This window comes from Chiloscyllium plagiosum, unplaced genomic scaffold, assembly GCF_037043375.1.
Source record: "Chiloscyllium plagiosum isolate Xiang-an unplaced genomic scaffold, Cpla_swu_hap1 HiC_scaffold_27, whole genome shotgun sequence".
Classification (NCBI taxonomy): domain Eukaryota; kingdom Metazoa; phylum Chordata; class Chondrichthyes; order Orectolobiformes; family Hemiscylliidae; genus Chiloscyllium; species Chiloscyllium plagiosum.
In genome coordinates this window covers 4,181,333-4,201,202 of record NW_028270165.1, presented here as the reverse complement: position 1 = coordinate 4,201,202, position 19,870 = coordinate 4,181,333, and the positions used below count along the sequence as shown (strand labels likewise).

The window sequence follows — 19,870 nt, the reverse complement described above, 5'->3', positions numbered from 1 at the left end:
TGCGCAGTGTTTTGCTGACACTGGCGGTCATGCGCAGTGCTTGCTGACACCGCGGAGCATGCTCAGTGTGCAGGAATTTATTACAAATTTTAAAGTCAAAAATCACAAAACACCTGGTTATAGTCCAACAGACTTATTTGGAAGCACTAGCTTTCACAGCGCTGCTCCTTCATCAGGTGATTATGGAGTATAAGATCGTAAGACACAGAATATATGATCGTATACTCCACAACCGCCTGATGAAGGAGCGGCGCTCCGAAAGCTAGTGCTTCCAAACAAGCCGATTGGACTGTAACCTGGTGGTGTATGATTTTTAACTTCGTACACCCCAGTCCAACACGGGCACCTCCACAAATTTTAAGTGTCCAAATGCGAATACGAGAGAAAAATACCAAAGCAATTTTTTGTTGAAATGTTTTTTTTTCCCTGTGCCTCGACATGTTATTCCTTTGGCATTTTCTCTTTTGCCCAGGGTACAGGTATTCCAAAACTAGAGGGTATAGGTTTAGGGTGAGGGGAAAAGATTTTAAAAGATTTAAAAGACTAGGCATAGAACATTCACCCCTTACAGGGCGAAAGTGAGGACTGCAGATGCTGGAAATTAGGGTCGAGAGTGTGGTGCTGGAAAAGCACAGCAGGTCAGGCAGCATCTGAGGAGCAGGAGAATCGACGTTTTGGGCAAAACCCTTCATCAGGAAATAGCCATGGGGAACTGCAGGGCTGTAGCGTAATCGAGTGGGTCTGGGTGGGATGCTGTTGGGAAGGTCGGTGTGAATGGCCTGCAGGGATGATATGCCTTAGCCATGCGCATATTGAGAAGTGGTTGCCCCAAATCTGCTGTGGGATGATTGGGTTCCAGTTCGTGGGACACTGACACCAGTCCTGGGGAAGGTGGGATTTGTGCTGTCTCTCGCTTCCCATTCTGCCCCTTGTCCATTTTCTCCCCACCCACTGCCCCCGCCCTTTCTCCCCTCTTCACACTGCACCCCGATTCTCTCCCCAACCCTCTGAACCCCAGTCATTCTCTACTCCCCAACCTCTGTCCCCTCTCCATTTCTCTCCCTTCTCCACCACCACCAGTGTCCCCGCCCGTCCTTTCTCGTGCCTCAGCCGTCTTTGATCTAGTGGCGGGGCAGAGGTTAATAGCCAAGTTTAGAACACATAAGGATGGCCTCGGCCAAGACCCTGGGTTCATGGCAGACTACAGGAGACCCAGCTACACAATACACTCTCTCACACACAAGCACACTCTCTTACATACTCACACGCTCGTGCAGACCCTCTCTGATAGACGCTCTCTCTCAGACACACAGTAATACATCCCCACAGTCAAACCTACGCACACACCATCTCACATGCTTATACTCCATCACACACACACACACACACACACAAACACACACAGTACCCAGCATGCACACGCACACGCACGCACACGCTCTCTCTCATGCATGCGCTCACATATCGAAGTCTTTGGGGTGAATCTGCGTTTGCAGGATTATATATTTGGAAATAGAACCAGTCTCACTCAAGATTAGGATACAGATAGACCCTACCCTCACAGCTTTCATGCATTGTCTTACCTGAGGTGACACCTCCTTTTATAGAACCTAAAGTTCCCTGGAGAATGTGACTTTTAAAAAGTTCTGGGATTTACAGATTAATGAACCGAAATCTACAACCCGTTTTAAAAGATGAAAGACTCAACAGCAATCTAGGTTTCTTCAGTATAACATTTATGTTACATGACACTATAATCTTTTCTTATATATTTTGTGTCTTATGATCCTCCTCCACAACTTGCAGAAGAGGACACCCATCCAAAGGGATGCAGCTTGAGGTGACACTGAACAATAGCAGAGGATGGTTTCGATCCATCGACCTCTGGGTTATGGGCCCAGCACGCTCCCGCTGCGTCACTCTGCTGCCGCACGCGCCGCCCCTTCCACAGAACACTTCAGGTTTTCGTCTGGCACGCGGCAGGCACGTTCGAACCTGATGTCAAAGACCTCCACTGCTGTCGTGTAATATGCTGTTTCGCGGACGTATGGAGGCTGTGTAAATATAAGCTTATTTCTAAATTCCCACATTCTGTTGGTCGAACTGTGATTTCACACTGAATCACAACATGTGTCACAGCGCAGACGGTGGCCATGCGGCCCACCTTCGCTCTGCTGGTTCTACACTTAAGTAAACGTGTGTCTCTGTTCGTTTCATTCTCTCGCCTTCTCAGCGTAAATCTGCACATCTGAACGTGACCACCGAATTCCCTTTTGTGTCCATTGAATCTTCCTCTTTGTCAGTGTCAGACAGGGACTTACTGCCCCTAACCACTCCCTGTACGAAAACGTTCTTCCTAATGTCACTTTTACTTCTTTTCCTCGTGACTTTAAAATTCTGCCGAATCGTTGAGGATCCTTTCAGGTGTGGGAGCATTTTCACAACATTATTTCCTGTTTCTAGGTCCCTCATGACTTGGAAAAGTTCGGTTCTCCGAGGAGAGCTGCTCCAATTTTCCAATCTCCCTTGATTGTTGACATTCCTCAAACACCGCACCACTCACGTCAACCTGTTGAACACGATCTCCAACCATTTCACTTCCCTGTTTTCTGCCTCATTCGTACTCCAGACAGCCCAACCTCGTTTCACGAAGGCGTTTTTTGAGAAACTTAATCAGGCAATTTTACACAAGTCAAGTTAAAAAACACGGGCTCGCTTGGGATTTGAACCCGGGGCCTCTCGCAACTCGGTACAGTAAAGGACCCTAAGCGAGAATCATACGCCTAGACCAAGGAGCCAGATAGCCGGAGCTCTACCAACCCCCCACACCGCTTGCGCGACCTGAGACTTGCTCAGTATAAAATACATTTGAGATTGCTCTGAGAATTGCAAGCGGCAAAGAGTTTCCCGAACAGCTGCTTCTCATTCAGTCTCCCTGCAGCTGTTTGTCCCGTCCCCGGGAACCGGGCTCTCTCCACTGGCAGATAATTCAACCATTTTGCTTCGAAACTTTTCTCTGACACCCGAGTGGCCAGTGACAAGCATTGCCCTCCTCAACATCGGATACAGAGAACAGGAGAAGACCACGCAAACCTCCACGAGTGTATCAACGCGAATGTGCACATTGGGCCAGTATATCACTGGGAAATATTTATGTCCAAGCTATTTTCGGCAGCAGATGAGAAGGCGAGGTGCAGAACAGAGGGCTGTTATACCGGAAAGCTGCTAAAGACGACATTGAGTGAATAGGAGAGAATGCTTTCTCAGCTGGGTTATGGTCCCAACACGCACCCGTTGTGCCAGAGGTTCCACCTCGGTTCCACTCTTCCTTCACTCGCAACACCCCACACCCACCTCCCATAGTGCCAAGGCACTTTCCCCTGCAACCGCCGAATGTGTAACACCTGCCCATTTACCTGCTCCCTCATGAATATCCAAGGGCTCAAACATACCTGCCAGGTGAAGCAGCACTTTTGCCACAACCTAGTCCACTGCATTCGATGCTCACAGTGTCGTTTCCCCAATGTGGCATGAAGCATGAACTGGGTGACTGCTTCGCAGAACATCCCGGTTCTGCCCGCGGAAAAAAGGCCCTGGCCTTGCGGTTGCCTGCCACTTTAACACATCACCCTGTTCCCTGGCCAACATCTCTGTCTCAGGCTTGCAGCAGTGTTCTAGCTCCAGATGAAAGAACAACACCTCATTTTCCACTTGGAGACCTTACAGCCCTCCGGTCTTCAATATCGAGTTCCATAACTTTAGGGTCTGAACTCCCCCATGTCCTTGACCCCTACCACACAAACGACTCCTTGTTATCACCTCGTCTGCTATGACACACTACGTATTGTTAGCCGCTAACAGTCTCCATTAACAGTTATTCGCCCTCTCACGCGGATCGTTATTCACTCCTACGTCCTTCCTATTGTTCTGTCTCTGAGCTGGCGGCAAACACAGCAATGTACATCGGAGACACTGAGCCAGCTGAAACTTGCTCAGTGTGAAGTACATTCCACATTGCTCCAAGAATTGCAAGCAGCAAAGCGTTTCCAGAACATCTGCTTGTCATTCTGTCCCCGGGGCAGAATGCCCACTTTGTCTCATCCCCAGGAACCGGACTACCTCCACTGGTGGTTAATTAAACCATTTCATTTTTACTTGCACGTTGTTCTGGGGGATGGGACGGGGTGTAGGGCGGGGGTCGGGTAGAGTCCATTCGCTCTTCTGCTCTCTCTCTCTCTCTCTGAAACCCTTGGGATGAGAGGTGTCAGTTACATTAATGCGGGGAACATGAACAACTTTGATTGTGAACTTTCTCCAAGGGTCTGTTATCGGAGAGATAGAAAGATGCTGTGCTGGCAGGACAGAAAGAAATGGACGCCGAGGACTCTTCGCTCAGGTAAATTCACATTGTTGTGCAGCCTTCTTGGTGTTCAGAAATCGTCTTCACGCAACAATCTTACGGAAAGTCTATTGCAAAGTGGGCATCGCTTTCTTTGCTGCGACCGCGCAGCAGTTAACATCTGAGCCCCAAGTGTCCCAGATGAAGAGAATCCGAGTGAAACCTTCACTCACTGAGAGTCATCCCCACGGCCCTGAGCTATTGTTCCATCTTACCTCGAGTAAGATCACCTTAAGATCGGTGCTCTCTTCTGCAAGCTGCTTTTGCATCTACTTACCAAATGTCGCATATTGATGCACTCGCCAAATCCACTCAATTCAAGTGGCATGATTTTAGAGGTCTCAGTGGTATTCTGTACTTCGTCTGTTTTCTCTGAACCGAATCGCAAACCCAGTTCTCTGCGATGCCAATCAGCTGGTAAAGTTGAAACACATGCCTTGCGGTTTCGTCCATTCCTTGCACTAATTCGCCACCCTGGTTCAGACGAGAATGACAAGCATGTCAGAAACCGCATCACGACTCAGACACAGTCCCCTACTATTAGGACGGATACCACCGATTGTGAATAACCTCAGAGAGAGAGAGAGAGACAAGTGACAGACAGTCGCCGTGGACTCAATGGGCTGAACGGCTTCTGTCTGCGCGAGAATGATGCTTCGTGTTTATGCCGTCCCACTGCCTGTCTCTGGGACAGAGAGGCTGAGGGAGCAAAACGGGTTCATTTTCAACCGTCCCTTCCGTGTTTCGATCTATCGACCTCTGGGTTATGGGCCCAGCACGCTCCCGCTGCGCCACTCTGCTGCCACACGCGGCGCCCCTTCCACAGAACACTTCAGGTTTCCGTCTGGCACGCGGCAGGCACGTTCGAGCCTGATGTCAAAGACCTCCACTGCTGTCGTGTAATATGCTGTTTCGCAGACGTATGGAGGCTGTGTAAATATAAACTTATTTCTAAATTCCCACATTCTGTTGGTCGAACTGTGATTTCACACTGAATCACAACATGTGTCACAGCGCAGACGGAGGCCATGCGGCCCACCTTCGCTCTGCTGGTTCTACACTTAAGTAAACGTGTATCTCTATTCGTTTCATTCTCTCGCCTTCTCAGCGTAAATCTGCACATCTGAACGTGACCACCGAATTCCCTTTTGTGTCCATTGAATCTTACTCTTTGTCAATGACAGACAGGGACTTACTGACCCTAACCACTCCCTGTACGAAAACGTTCTTCCTAATGTCACTTTTACTTCTTTTCATTGTGACTTTAAAATTCTGCCGAATTTTTGAGGTCGAGGTAAACAGCCAAAGATAATCACCGTCACTGCTTTCCTTCCATCGACTCAACTTTGTGAAACAGTATCTTTCACTGGCAAATAAAACACTTTTGTCCTCAGGTGCCTGCTTCATTTTGACCACGACTTCACGCCCCTCACTGTTCTCGTCTCATTTCCAAACACTTGGCTCATATCCTCAAAAGCAGCTCTGCGGGTATCTGCTTGTTCCACCCTGACAGGCAGTGGGTTGCAGATTCCCGATCAGTCCCAATGTGATTGAAATATTTCAACCCCTCCACTGATTTTCATCTTTAAAAAAAACCGTGGAACAATCTCCCTTTCTTTTTGACGACAGTTCTCAACTGTAGTCGGCAGGGTTCACACCTGCGTGGGGAACCCGCAATGGATTTCATGTTTATCGCATTCACCTCTCGGCCCACCAATACAGAACCACACTGACAGCTTCATTTCCCAGGTCTCTCTGCCTGTGGAGCTGATAAAGTGTGAATCATTGCAGAGTTTGTTTGAATCCAATCATTTCACAGGTTTCGAAAGGGTTAAATATCTGCACATGGCGAGTCTGAAAGATGAAATGGACGTTCAGTTAAAAAGAAATACAGAAATTGCAGGAGTAACTTAGCAGGTCAGGCAGCATCTGTAGAAAGAGAATCAGAGACAACATTTCAGAACTTTTTTTTTCCTCATCCAGGTGCAGCCAAACCTACTGAGTTGCTCCAGCAGTTTCGCTTTCTGTCTCGGACTGTTAGCATCCGCAGTCCTTTACTTTAGAAATTCAATCAATTCAGAAACCCCTTTGTGCTTCCTCAGTGGAAAAGATTTCCGTTTGAGAAACATTTTCCTGACACCATTAAAAACGCGCAACTTTGCGGCCAAGAAAGCGGTTGGAGCGTGAACAACAAACCTGCCGCCTCTGGGTCGTCTCGAACCATGAACCATCCGTTTACGAGCCGAAGGCGCTGACCAATTGCGCCACAGAGACAGGTCCGAGCTTCACGAGCAGTCTCGTTGAGGAAGCTACTATTCAATTCATAATTCAACCTGCCCCGCCCAGATTTACCATTGTCTTCTATCAGTTCAAACACAGCGAATACTGCAGAAAGCCAACGGGTCGAGCTGCATCTGTGGAAAGGTAAACAGAGCCGACGTTTTGAGTGTGTTACGGTTTTTGTTCAGAACTCAGTGTTTTGCCTCTTCCCGAAGTTGGTCCAGGTCTGTGTCTCAGTTGGCCAACACATGGCAAGTGTAGTGCCGCAATGTGAAGTTATCGCCTTGGCTGTTTAAAAAAAAGCAGTGCATTGTTTAAATGGTGATATATTGGAATGTGGAGAAAGTGAGGACGAGAGGTGAAAGTCGAAAAATGTGGCACTGGAAAAGCAGAACAGGTCAGGTAGCATCTGAGGAGCAGGACAGTGAACGTTTCGGACACAAGCCCTTCATCAGGAATGATGTATGGATGTACAAAGGGGTCTCAGAGTCCCTCCACACCAGTCAATGCCAGTTGTCGGGCAGATGCAGCAGGCAATGAGAGAGGCAAGTGGTATATTACGAAGAGGAATTCAGTTCAGAAGTGGGGTCATTAAACATATTCAAGGCTAAATTCATCTGAGTTTTGAACAACAAAGAAGTGGATGGTTATGGGGGGAGGTAAGAAAATGGTTTTAAGACCAGTACAGGTCAGTCACAGAGTCAGACAGCACTGAACAGACCCTTCATCCAACTCGTCCATGCTGAGTATGTTCTCAAACTAAACTCGTCCCACCTACCAGTGTTTGGCCCATAAACCTTCGAACCTTTCATATTCATGTACTTATCCAAATGTCTTTTAAACGTTGTAACTGTACGTGTATAAAATCATGAGGGGTATGGATAGGATAAATAGACAAAGTCTTTTCCCAGGGGTGGGGGTGTCCAGAACGAGAGGGCATGGGTTTAGCATTAGAGGGGAAAGATACAAAAGAGATCTAAGGGGTAACGTTTTCACGCAGAGGATTGTACGTTTATTGAATGAACTGCCAGAGGAAGTGGTGAAGTCTCGTACGATTGCAAAATTTAAAAGGAATTTGGTTAGGTATATGAATAGGAAGGGTTTGGAGGGATATGGGGCCGTGTGCTGTCAGGTGGGACGAGATTGGGTTGGGATAGTTGGTCGGCATGGACAAGTTGGACCAAACAGTCTGTTTCTGTGCTGTACATCTCTGTGACTCTATGACTTCTTCTGGACATTCATTCTGCACTCAGACCACTCTCTTAAAAACGATCCTTGTTCTGTCTTTATAAAATCTTTCTCTACTCACCTCAAAATATTTGCTCCCTGATCCTGAAACCCCCAGCTGAGGGAAAGGACACCTGCTGTTCACCTCATCCGTATCCCTCATGATTTTATAATCCTCTATATGCAGTGCGTAGTGGCTCATTGAAATAATGTCCTGATGCAGCTTCGTTTGTGGGTGTTGGGATGATTGCTTCTGTGGTTAAGCACTTGGTTTGCGTGTGTTGTTTTTCTGTAGACGCTAGTGTGAAGTTCCCTATTGACTGTTCGCTCTACTGTGACATCTAAGAATGGCACTTTGTTGTTGTTCTCCTCCTCTTCAAACCAGGAGCCCCCCTCAGGCCATAGTCTCACTACTTGGAACACCAATATACAGATTAGTCAAAGGCCTCCACTGAAGACTAAAACACCAAGTCGAAGATTCACGCCACTCCATTTATTCCATCCAAGAATTCCTGAACACCAAAGACACTAAGTTAGAAGAGGATGGAATAATGATGTCCTTTGACATAACAGCCCTGTCCACATCCATTAACATCAACGTGGCCAAAGAAAACTGGAGACACTACTCGAAGAACCAAAGACACAAATACAGCACCAACTTCATCAGCAAAGATAGCACTATCCAGCTCGTGGAACTGTGCCTTTACCACCCACTTCATATTCAGGAACAAGCCTCAAACAAATCAACGAAACACCCATGAAACCACCAGTATCTGGATTCCGAGCAGAAGCAATAATGCAGTCTCAAACCAACAGCCCTTCCAACGATCCAAACCAAACTTTGTGTCCGCCACAGTGATGACACTTTTGTCATCAAAAAATGAAGTAAATTAGAGGAAACCTACAACACCATCAACAATATCCTTGCTGGCATAAAATTCACAAAAGAGGAGAACAACAACAAAGTGCCATTTCTAGATGTCACAGTAGAGCGAACAGTCAATGGTAAATTCAAAACAGGGTCGACAGGAAAACAACACACACGAACCAAGTACTTAGCTACAGAAGCAATGATCCCTACATATACAAACAAGCCTGAATCAGGACACTATTTCAACGAGGCACGACACACTGCAGTCGCCAGTAACGACGAAGGCCAAAAAGGAACTGTACAGCGCATTTAAGGAGAATGGGTAGGCCAAAGATCCACTGAGAAACACTTCCCTGACCGGGAATCGAACCCGAGCCGCAGCGGTGAAAGCGCCGAATCCTAACCACTAGACCACCAGGGAGACAGCAGTGCCCCCTCACAGCTCTAATGTAAATTGCTTCCCTGCCCGGAAATCGAACCTGGGCCACGATCGTGAGAAGGCTTCCACCAATGTCATTGCTTGTATCCATTGCTCCCGATGCGGTCTCCTCTACATTGGGGAGACTGGAGACTTCTCGCAGAGTCAAGTCACAGCGCTTGAGGGAACATCTCCAGGACACCCGCAGCAATCAACCCCATCACCCTCTGGCCCAACATTTCAACCCTCCTCCCACTCTGCCGAGAACATGCAGGTCCTGGGCCTCCTCCATCGCCGCTCACTCCCCACCCGATGCCTGAAGGAAGAACGCCCCATCTTTCACCTCGGATAAATTCAACCCCAGGACATCAATGTGGACTTCACCAGTTTCCTCATTTCCCCTCCCCCCACCTTACCTCAGTTCCAACCTTCCAGCTCAGCGCTGTCCTCATGACCTGTCCTACCTGCCAATCTCCCTTCTCAACTGTTCGCTCCACCCTCCTCTCTGACCTGTCACCTCCATCCCCACCCCCATTCACCTATTGTACTCTTTGCTACCTACGGCCCAGCACCCCCCAATTTATCTCGCCATCCCTGGAAGCGTCCTGCCTCTATTCCTGATGAAGGGCTTAAGCCCGAAATGTCGATTTTCCTGCTCCTCGGAAGCTGTCTGACCTGCTGTGCCTTTCCAGTACCACTCTGATCTAAACTCTGGTTTCCAGCATCTGCAGTCCCCACTTTTGCCGAACCAATAAACCCAGTGTGACGATTTCACATCAACAAACTGACACAAGCAGACACAACGTCTGCAGAAACCCTAGCCACATTACTTTACATTAAAGACATCTGTGAAATGATTTCCAGATAATTCAACCCTCTCAGCATTAAACAACGGCTAGTGAACCTTAAATACCCTATACAAACAACCCGCAAACGAATGTTATTTACAAAATACCATACAAGGAAATACATGAATTCTGCCGCACAGTTCTCTGTGGCAAGAAATGCTGGGATGAGATAAGGAAGATTTTTTCAGCCAAAACGAATCGGCACTAACTGGACAGCCATTTAAAATCAACGCTGTCAGGCCAGGATGGAAGACCGGAAGGGATAATCAGTTTTCTTATTTCCTGAAGATTTACAAAGCTGAGACTGGGTTTTGGTGTTTGTTCCCTTTCCACTCCCAGAAGCCGCAGTGGTTGGGGCGGTGAGTTGGGGAAAGTGAAATGTGCCCGTGAGCAGCGTGTGGGGCTCTTTCAGCTTCCCTTCCTCTGACAGCGCTGTGACGTGCCTATGATGTTCTCCGGGTCACTTACTGACGCGAGACAGTGAAAAGAGTCTCGTTCCTGCAGATCAGGAATTCAAACCTTATACCGGCTTCAGGACAATGTGAAAGATTAATTGGGGTGTGTGAAGAAGCTGTGAGCTGCATTTCAAACATGTAGGTGGAGTCAGATGCGTCATCCATTGCGCCCCTGGCACTGTGCCTACCTGACGCCGCCATGATGCAGAGTTCTGACGTTAACACGGACATGCGCAGCAATGGGAACATTCACAAGGTGAACAGCCAAAGATAATCACCGTCACTGCTTCCCTTCCATTGTACCAAATTTGTGAAGCAGTATCTTTCACTGGCAAATAAAACACCTTTGTCCTCTGGTGCCTGCCTCATTTTGACCACGACTTCACGCCCCTCACTGTTCTCGTCTCATTTCCAAACACTTGGCTCATATCCTCAAAAGCAGCTCTGCGGGTATCTGCTTGTTCCACCCTGACAGGCAGTGGGTTGCAGATTCCCGACCAGTCCCAATGTGATTGAAATATTTCAACCCCTCCACTGATTTGCATCTTTAAAAAAAAGTGGAGAAATCTCCCTTTCTTTTTTCGACAGTTCTCAACTGTAGTCGGCAGGGTTCACACCTGCGTGGGGAACCTGCAATGGATTTCATGTCTCTCGCATTCACCTCTCGGCCCACCAATACAGAACCACACTGACAGCTTCATTTCCCAGGTCTCTCTGCCTGTGGAGCTGAGAAAGTGTGAATCATTGCAGAGTTTGTTTGAATCCAATCACTTCACAGGTTTCGAAAGGGTTAAATATCTGCAAATGGCGGGTCTGGGTGTTTCATCCCGAAAGATGAAATGGACGTTCAGTTAAAAACAAAACCAGAAATTGCAGGAGCAACTCAGCAGGTCAGGCAGCATCTGTAGAAAGAGAATCAGAGACAACATTTCAGAACTTTTTTATCCTCATCCAGGTACTGAGTTGCTCCAGCAGTTTCGCTTTCTGTCTCGGACTGTAAGCATCCGCAGTCCTTTACGTTAGAAATTCAATCAATTCAGAAACCCCTTTGTGCTTCCTCAGTGGAAAAGATTTCCGTTTGGGAAACATTTTCCAGACACCATTTAAAACGCGCATCTTTGCAGCCAAGAAAGCGGTTTGAGCGAGAACAACAAACGCGCCACCTCGGGGTGGTCTCGAACCAACAACCTACCGGTTAACAGCCGAACGCGCTGACCAGTTGCGCCACAGAGACAAGCCCGGGCTTTCCTGCACAGTCTCCTTGAGGAAGTTACTATTCAATTCATAATTCAACCTGCCCCGCACAGAAGTACCATTGTCAAAGCACTGATAACATGGTAGTCTGGTATCAGCTCGATTTCAGGTCCTGATTTCTCTGTCCTCTGGTCCCCCTGTTCCCACAGAGTAAAATGTTGTCTGTTCTCAGCACTACTCGATTTCTGCTGAATCTTTGACCCCCTTTTACACCTTCTGGAGCAATAAAATATTCTGAGCCTCCAGGAAATGACACCTTATTTTTTCCCCCTCCTGATTTTAAAAATCTCTATAAAGTTATCTGTCAACTTGCTAGGCTTCGTTGGAAAAATGTCCCTGCTTCTTCTTAACTCAAACCCTCCATTCCCAGCAGCACGCTGGTAAAGTAGGGAATAGGGATTTGTATCAAATCACATAAATGTACTGTCTGAAAAAATCTGGCTGTGTTCTTGCCTGAGATATTGAGAGTCCCTGTTGTAAGTAATTACGAATGCAATTATTTTGGTCACAGAATTGAACAATCATTTTGCAACAAAGGGGTCTACTCTGATAAGGAGGTAGTGGTCATTTCTCGGGTAACTGAACAGTTTGTAGATCAGGGAGATGAAGTTCCAGACACTTGGGAAAGGCAAGAAATGACTGTGATAAATAAGACAAAGAACTGTGGATGCTGGAAATCTGAAAAAAAAAACTGACAACACTGGAAAAACTCAGCAGGACTGGAAGCATATGTGGAGAAAAAGCAGAGTTAAGGTTTCCAATCCAACAACTCCTCTTCAGGATTCTGAAATAGTTTGTGAGAACCTCTTAAGACTACTGCTCCGCTTTAAGACCATAATACACAGGAGCAGGATGAGGCCATTTGGCCCATCGAGTCTACTCCACCAGTCGATCATGGCTGATATATTTCTCCATCCCATTCTGCTGCCCTCTCCTCATAACCCTTGACCCCTTACTAATCAAGAACCTATCTCTGTCTTAAATGCCCTCAATGACTTGGCATCCTCAACCCTTCTCCTAGTGGAAACATCATTTCCACATCCACACTATCCGGTCATAGAGTAGCACAGCGCTGCCTGACCCACTGTGATCTTCAGCATTTGTTGTTTTCAGGAAGGATTCCAGCACCTACAACAACGCGCTTCTAAATTTTGTACCCAGTTGGTTAGCTCTCCCTGGATCCTGTGAGATTTAACCTGGCTCAACAATCCACTGTGTGGTACAATTAACAAAGTTCCCAGTCCCCACCTCATTTTGCACACGTAAGTCGCACGATGGGTCAGTGGTGAGCCCTGCTGCCTTACCGCACCACGGACCCGTGTTCGATTCCAGCCTTGGGGCGACTATGTGTGTGGAGTTTGCACATTCTCCCTGCCGTGTCTGCGTGGGTTGGCTCTGGTTTCCTCCCAAAGTCTAACGATGTGCGGTTTCGGGAGAAGTGACCATACTAAATGGGCCCAGAGTGTGCAGTAAGTGTAGTGTAATGGGATAGGGGAAATTGTATGCATGGGTTCCACTTTAGATGGTTTGTTTGGCTGAATGGCGTGTTTCCACATTGTAGGAATTCTACGTGGCATTCCCCCAACTCCAGAGTCTCAGCACTCTTGGCTTTTCCCATGGGCAGTGTTGGGGAGGGAAACAATGTTTTACACGGGAGGGAGGTTCAGCGAGTGTGAAGCTAAAAGTACACGCAGTGCATTACTTGAGCTGTTTTCCCCGGTATACCAGAGGCTGAGGGGTGACCTTACAGACGTTTATAGAGTCATGCGAGGCATGGATAGGTTAAATAGACAAGGTCATTTCCCAGGGATGGGAGAAGTCCAGAACAGGAGGGTAGTATGTTTGGCGTGAGAGAGGCAAGTGTAAGGCATGATCTGCCGGAGGAAGTAGTGGATGTAGGTCCAATTATAACATTTAAAAGGCGTCTGGATGGATATATGAATAGGAAGAGTTCAGAGGGATATGGGCCAAGTGCTGGTAAATGAGACGAGATTAATTTAGGCTATCTGGTCGGCACGGATGAGTTGGACTGAAGGACCTGTTTTTGTGCTGTGTATCTCAATGACTCTGGCTTGCCCGTAATGTTTGCCATGCCTGTATGTTCAGTTCCTGTCTGGTGTCGGTGCCAATGCCTTGATATCTCATTTCGTCCACCTCCCCAGATGTTAACCATTCCGTGTCTGGATGTTTCTCAAGAAGCTGCATTGAAGGTTCATCCTGAATTGGTACTTTTTTTGCTTCCCAAAATCAGACTTACTCACTCCTACATATCGTGAAAGATACTAACTTTCAGGTGGAGGTATTCAAAATTCAGAGGTGTCTGTCTTGATGTTTTCACTTTTCGGTCTCTGTAAGATCCTGAATCAGTACCATGGGGAGAATTAGTTTGAGCGGAGTGAGAATAGAGGGGTGAGAGGGGGTGGGATGGTGCTTTCAATTTTGTGGAAAAAGAAAAGAATGTTCTGCGTAAAATAGAATTGCTTGTTTGGAATTTCTAACCTGGACTGACAGTGATGATTTTTGTAATCTCTTTTTACAGATTATTTGAAGATCTGAAGACGGAAGTTTCAATATCAATATCTGAAGGGCTTTGCCTGAAACATTGACTCGACAGCTCCTCGGATGCTGCCTGATCTGTTGTGATTTTCCAGCATTGCACTTTGACTCTGACTCTCCAGCATTTGCTGTCCTCAATTTCACGTCAATGTCTGACAGTCACTGAATCCATCGGGACTATAACAATTTTCGACCATGATTCTGTGAGAAGGAACCAAGCGTTTTAGTTCCTGTTTCAGTACGTTTTCAGCATCAGTGAGACTGGAAGAGAGACCCTACTGTTGCAGCACTTTGATTGTGGAGCCAGTAAATGTCATACAGACTGGGAAGAGGAATTCACGGCAGAGAGGTACTGTACACGCGTTTGTGTGCAGGTGAAGCTTCGGTCATGGAGAAACCTAAGGAATCCCGTCCCGTGGAGAAACCGTGGAAGTGTGGCGACTGTGGGAAAGGCTTCCGTTTCCCATCTGACCTGGAGACTCATGGGCGCAGTCACACCGGGGAGAGACTGTTCTCCTGCTCTGAGTGCGGAAAGGGCTTCAGCAATTCCACCCGCCAGATGAGCCATCAGCGGGTCCACATTAGGGAGAGACCCTTCAGCTGCCCTGAGTGCGGGAAGACCTTCAGTATTTCCTCTGTACTGCAGAGGTACCAGCGGGTCACACAAGCGAGAGACCATTCTCCTGCCCCGAATGCGGGAAGGCCTTCAGCTATTCCTCCGTCCTGCTGACCCACTGCCGGGTCCACATATTGGAGAAGCCCTTCAGCTGCTCCAAGTGCGGGAAGGCCTTCAACGATACCTCTGCCCTGCTGAGGCACCAGCGGGTCCACACCGGGGAGAGCCCGTTCTCCTGCCTCAAGTGCGGGAAGGGCTTTAACCAGGCATCCCACCTTCGGATCCATACGGGGGAGAGGCCCTTCCCTTGCCTAGAGTGCGGGCAGGCCTTCAGCAATTCCTCCCACCTGCTGAGGCACAGGCGGGGACCATACCGGGGAGAGGCCGTTCACCTGCCCCGAGTGCAGGCGGAGGTTCTCATCATTCTGCACCTTGCAGAAGCACCAGTGGGCACACCAGTGCTCCCAACAATCTGATTCTGCTGGTGAAACTGCTGTGGGTCACTGCCAGGACTGAACCCCTGCCCATTCTGACAGTGCTTATAGTGGGAGAGTCGGTCGGATTTTTTTGTTTTATGCCGTCGTGCTCCCCACCCCCGCAACTTTGCTTCCAGTGGGCACTGCTGCTCGTTGAGACCAGGAGCTGTTCTCTCTAGTGTTTTCTGTCCAGTTAAAGAATTATTGGCTCTGTCTGGGAACGAGCCCCAGTCTGTAAGAAATAGCTGAATACTTCAGGGTGTCCATTCACATTCAGCAGTGACTTTGAAATTAAATTTACGGTTTTGTGCCTGTGAACAACTCATCATCGAAGAATTGCCCAACGGCTTGGCAATCCATTGTTGGGAATTGATTGCTTCAATTGATAATTTTAAAAATTCTCTTCCTAATTTACCCCTTAATTTTGTGTCTATGGGATGGTGGAGGACTTGATCATAAGGCTTAAATCATCGCTATTAACTGGATTATCTTGTTTAACTTTGCCCTAGTAAATTTGCGGTATTCATAATTGTTTGTTCTTGTTTAAATTATGATTCTGTTGTGCAAGATCTGTTCATCAAGTGTGGTCCTCTTGATGAAACTGCTGTGGGTCACTCCCAGGACTGAGCCCCTGTGCATTCTGACAGTGTGTTTGTGCAGTGGGAGAGTCAGTGGGCTTTTTTCTTTTATGCCCTTGCCCCGCCCTGCCCCGCCGCCAACTTTGCTTCCATTGGGCGTTGCTGCTTGTTGAGCCCAGGAGCTGTTCTCTCGAGATTCTACTGTCCAGTTAAAGAATTGTTGGCTCTTTCTGGGAATGAGTCCCAGCCTGTAAGAAATGACTGAATACTTTGGGGTGTCTCGTCACATTCAGCAGTGACTTTTAAATTGGATTTACAGTTACGTGTCTGTGAAAAACTCATAGTCCAAGTATTGCACAAAGGCTTGGCAATACATTGTTGGAAACTGTTTGTTTGAATTGGTAAGTTTTTAAAAAAAATTCTTTCTTAATTTGCCGCTGAAATTTCTATTTCTGAGATGATGGGGGACTTGATCAAAGGGTTTAATTCATTGCTATTAATTAGATTATCTACTTAGAAAAGTTTGGCCTAGAAAAGTTGCCGTATTTATAATTGTTGGTTTTTGTTTAAATTATAATGTTGATGTGCAAGATCTGTTCTTCATCAAGTCTGGTTAGGAACAGTTGAGAAATTGAGGGACATTGCATGTTTTAATTTCACTGTGTTGTGAATCTGGTGAGAGTGACATTCATTTGTATTTGGTTGCTTACCCTTAGTTGTAATGTCTTTCACCCCAACTATTCACTATGGGAGTGAGTTCCACAGTCTCACCACACTCTGAGTTTTTTCATGAAATCTTTAGTACAGAATTGGAAGGGAAAGTGTTGACGAGGGCAGAATATAGGGTCTTAAATGCAGAAGCCAGGAAGTCATTCGACAAAGTAAAACCATGACAATGTAGGGACAAATAAGGAACTTTGACAGCAATGAAGATGTCACACGTCAGATTTCAAGATAATGGTCGTGACAAAAAGAAAAAGTACTCTGCTGATATTGGATATTGTAATTAAGCAAGTTTCGAGATGCTGCAGTTGGTTGAATATGATGACGTAAGAGATGAAATAACCAAAACCACGAATGTAATTTGATGCCGGTAACCATAAAGCAAGAGTATACTGTTGATTGATATAGGTCAATTGCGTGCAAGTAGGCCATTCAGCCCATCGAGTCAACATTGACTGACCGTCCCACCCAAAACCAGTTCGTTACTCTATCTCTGTAACCCTGCATCTCCCATGGTCAATCTACACTCACCTGCACATCCTTTGGACTGTGGTAGGAGGCCAGAGCACCAGAGGAAACCAACGCAGACACAAGTGGAGAATGTGCAAACTCCTCACAAAGAGTCGGCCCGAGGGTGGGTTCAAACTCAGATCACTGATGCTGTGAGGCAGCAGTGCTAACCACCGTGCCACCACCACATGCTGCTCTCTGAAGAAGTGAATTTCAAAGACTTGGGAACACTTGAGAGAAAAACAAAACTCTCCTATCTTAAATGAGAGGCTAGTCTCTGGCTCGAAATGAGTGGACATTACATTTACATTAAGTCCTCTCCAGATGTTATACAGCTTCATCAGATCATCTGTTTCTTCTAAACGCAAATTGATACAAGCCCAGCCTGACATCCCCTTGTCCCCGATTATAAGTTGAGTAAATCAGCGACCCTCGACCTCACTGGCATGACACAGGATGCCCTCAATCCAAGTTGACCTTAATTGTCTAACCTCTTGACGCCCACGCCACCATGTGGTCAGCCGCAACTCAGCCCTGAACGAGAGCAGAGGAATTGAATAGACAGCAGTGAGGTGGACATTGCATTCCCAGAGAATATTGTTCAAGTGAGAAAGTTGTTCAGCTCACATTCAGATCATTGCAGGGATCATATCTTCTCTCATTTAAATATCTTAGATCCCAATAACGGTCTAGTTTTGTTGTACATTGTGTGTGTTTTACCTGATTTTCTGTTGCTGTCATTCCCATTAGGGTGTGTGAATTCAGTTCCAGATAATAGGCTCAGTTCTGAATTATCCTTGAGGATTGGTGTAGAACGTACTAAGTGTCAGTCATAATGGAAGAAGCTCTACTGTTTATTTAACCCTTTGCTGTCATTGTCCAGGGACTGAATGAGTGGGGAAGTGTAGAGGGAGTTTTACTCTGTATCTAACCCAATGCTGTCTTTGTCTTGACAGTGTTTGTTGCGAACAGTGTTGAGGTAGCTTCACTTTCAATTTAAGAGTAGAGGAAGCATTATTCTGATTGTAATCCCATGCTGTCCTTGTCCTGGGAGTGTGAGATGACATCTGTAATTGAAGTGAATGCAGACTTGCTGTGGGAGTGGAGGGTACTTCTACCTGAGCACACCCATCTTTGAGATTGCTGTGCTAATCAAGACAATCTCAGACACTTTCATTCACTTTTCCAACCAACCACAGGGTGGTTAAGGATGGTATAAATGCAAGCATTGCCAGCGATGCCCACACCCCATGCATGAATAAATACTTTTTGTTTAAAAGTTACATTCACGTTCCAAACCCTCTAATGTATGATGAGTTACATGGAAAATTCCTGTCAGTTTGGAATATCATTTTAAAACATTGGAATGTGTCAACCATGTAGAAATATAACAAGAACAACAAATGGAGAAGTTAACAGGTAATGAGCAGGACCAGAATGCTGAGTCAATCTGACCTCCATGGCTGAGAGAGTTCTCCCAGATGTTGAAGTTACACCAGTGCCTTTTACTCTTGCGGCTTGCCAAAAGTTTGTCCCCGATGTAAGATCATTCAATAACCCGAAGAACTAACTGTTTTTATCTCCATAGCTGCTGCCAGACTTGCTGAGTAATTCCAGCCCTTCTGCTTTATTCTTTTATCGGATTTGAGCTTCCCTAAGTCAGTGTAATGAAGAACTGCAATGCTGGAGATCTGAAACACAAAAATGCACCAATTGCTGGAGAAACTCAATAGGACTGGAAGCACAAGTGGAGAGAGAAGCAGAGTTAGCATTTCAAGTGCTGTGACCCTTCTTCACAACTGTTCTGGACGCATGCCAGGATATTGACTCTGTTTCTTTCTCTCTCTCTCCACCGGTGTTGCCAGACTAGCTGAGTTTCTCCAGCACTTTCTGTTCTGACACTTTCACAAGGTTGAGGTTTGTTATCCATCCCTAAGTGCAAGGTGTCTTGCTTATGCCAATTCAGAGGGCAATTTAAGAGTCAACCACATTGCTGTGTGTCTGGAGTCACATGTAAGCCAGACCAGGTAAGCATGGCAGTTTCCCTCCTGAAAGGACATTGGTGAACATGGGCTTTTAAGACAATCGACGTCAGTGCCATCGATACCATACTGAGACTAATTTTGTGTTCCCCATTTTTGATTTGAATTATTCACATCTCACCTCTTGCTGTGGTGGGATTTGTACTCATGTTCCCTGGATTACTCATCCTGTGACATTATGTCCACACTGTTGTTTCCCATCTTTTGCTATTTTGTGTTTGCTCTTTACTTCTTTGTCCTCAGATGTTTGGGAAATTGAACCTGTTTAAAAGATTGCCCTAAACCTGCCCCTTTGACCAAGTCTTTGGTCACCTGTCCTAATCTGTGCTCCACTCTTGTAATTTTTAAAGGAATTCTCATTATGTTCACGTGGAGCACTTTGAGATAGTTAACTGTACCACAGGTATTATTTGAATGCAGCTTGTATCCCTATCTTAATATCTGAAAATAGAGGGTCATATTTTAAAAGTAGAAGACAAAAATGAGGATGGTTTTTTTTTTCTTTCTCATGGTTGTGTGTCTTCCTCAAAAGGCAGTGAATTCAAAATCTTTAAGGCAGAGGTAGATAGGTTCTTGCTAACCAAGTGGGTGACAGATTGTCGGGGATGTGGAGGAAT

The 19,870-nt window shown here is 46.5% G+C and overlaps 1 non-coding gene across 1 annotated transcript; it reads right to left on the bottom strand.

Annotated features, from left to right (window-relative positions):
- Nucleotides 1-9,126: 9,126 nt before the first annotated feature.
- On the bottom strand, nt 9,127-9,198 carry trnae-uuc (transfer RNA glutamic acid (anticodon UUC)). Its single transcript has one exon. It is a non-coding gene; the product is annotated as a tRNA-Glu (tRNA).
- Nucleotides 9,199-19,870: the final 10,672 nt, after the last annotated feature.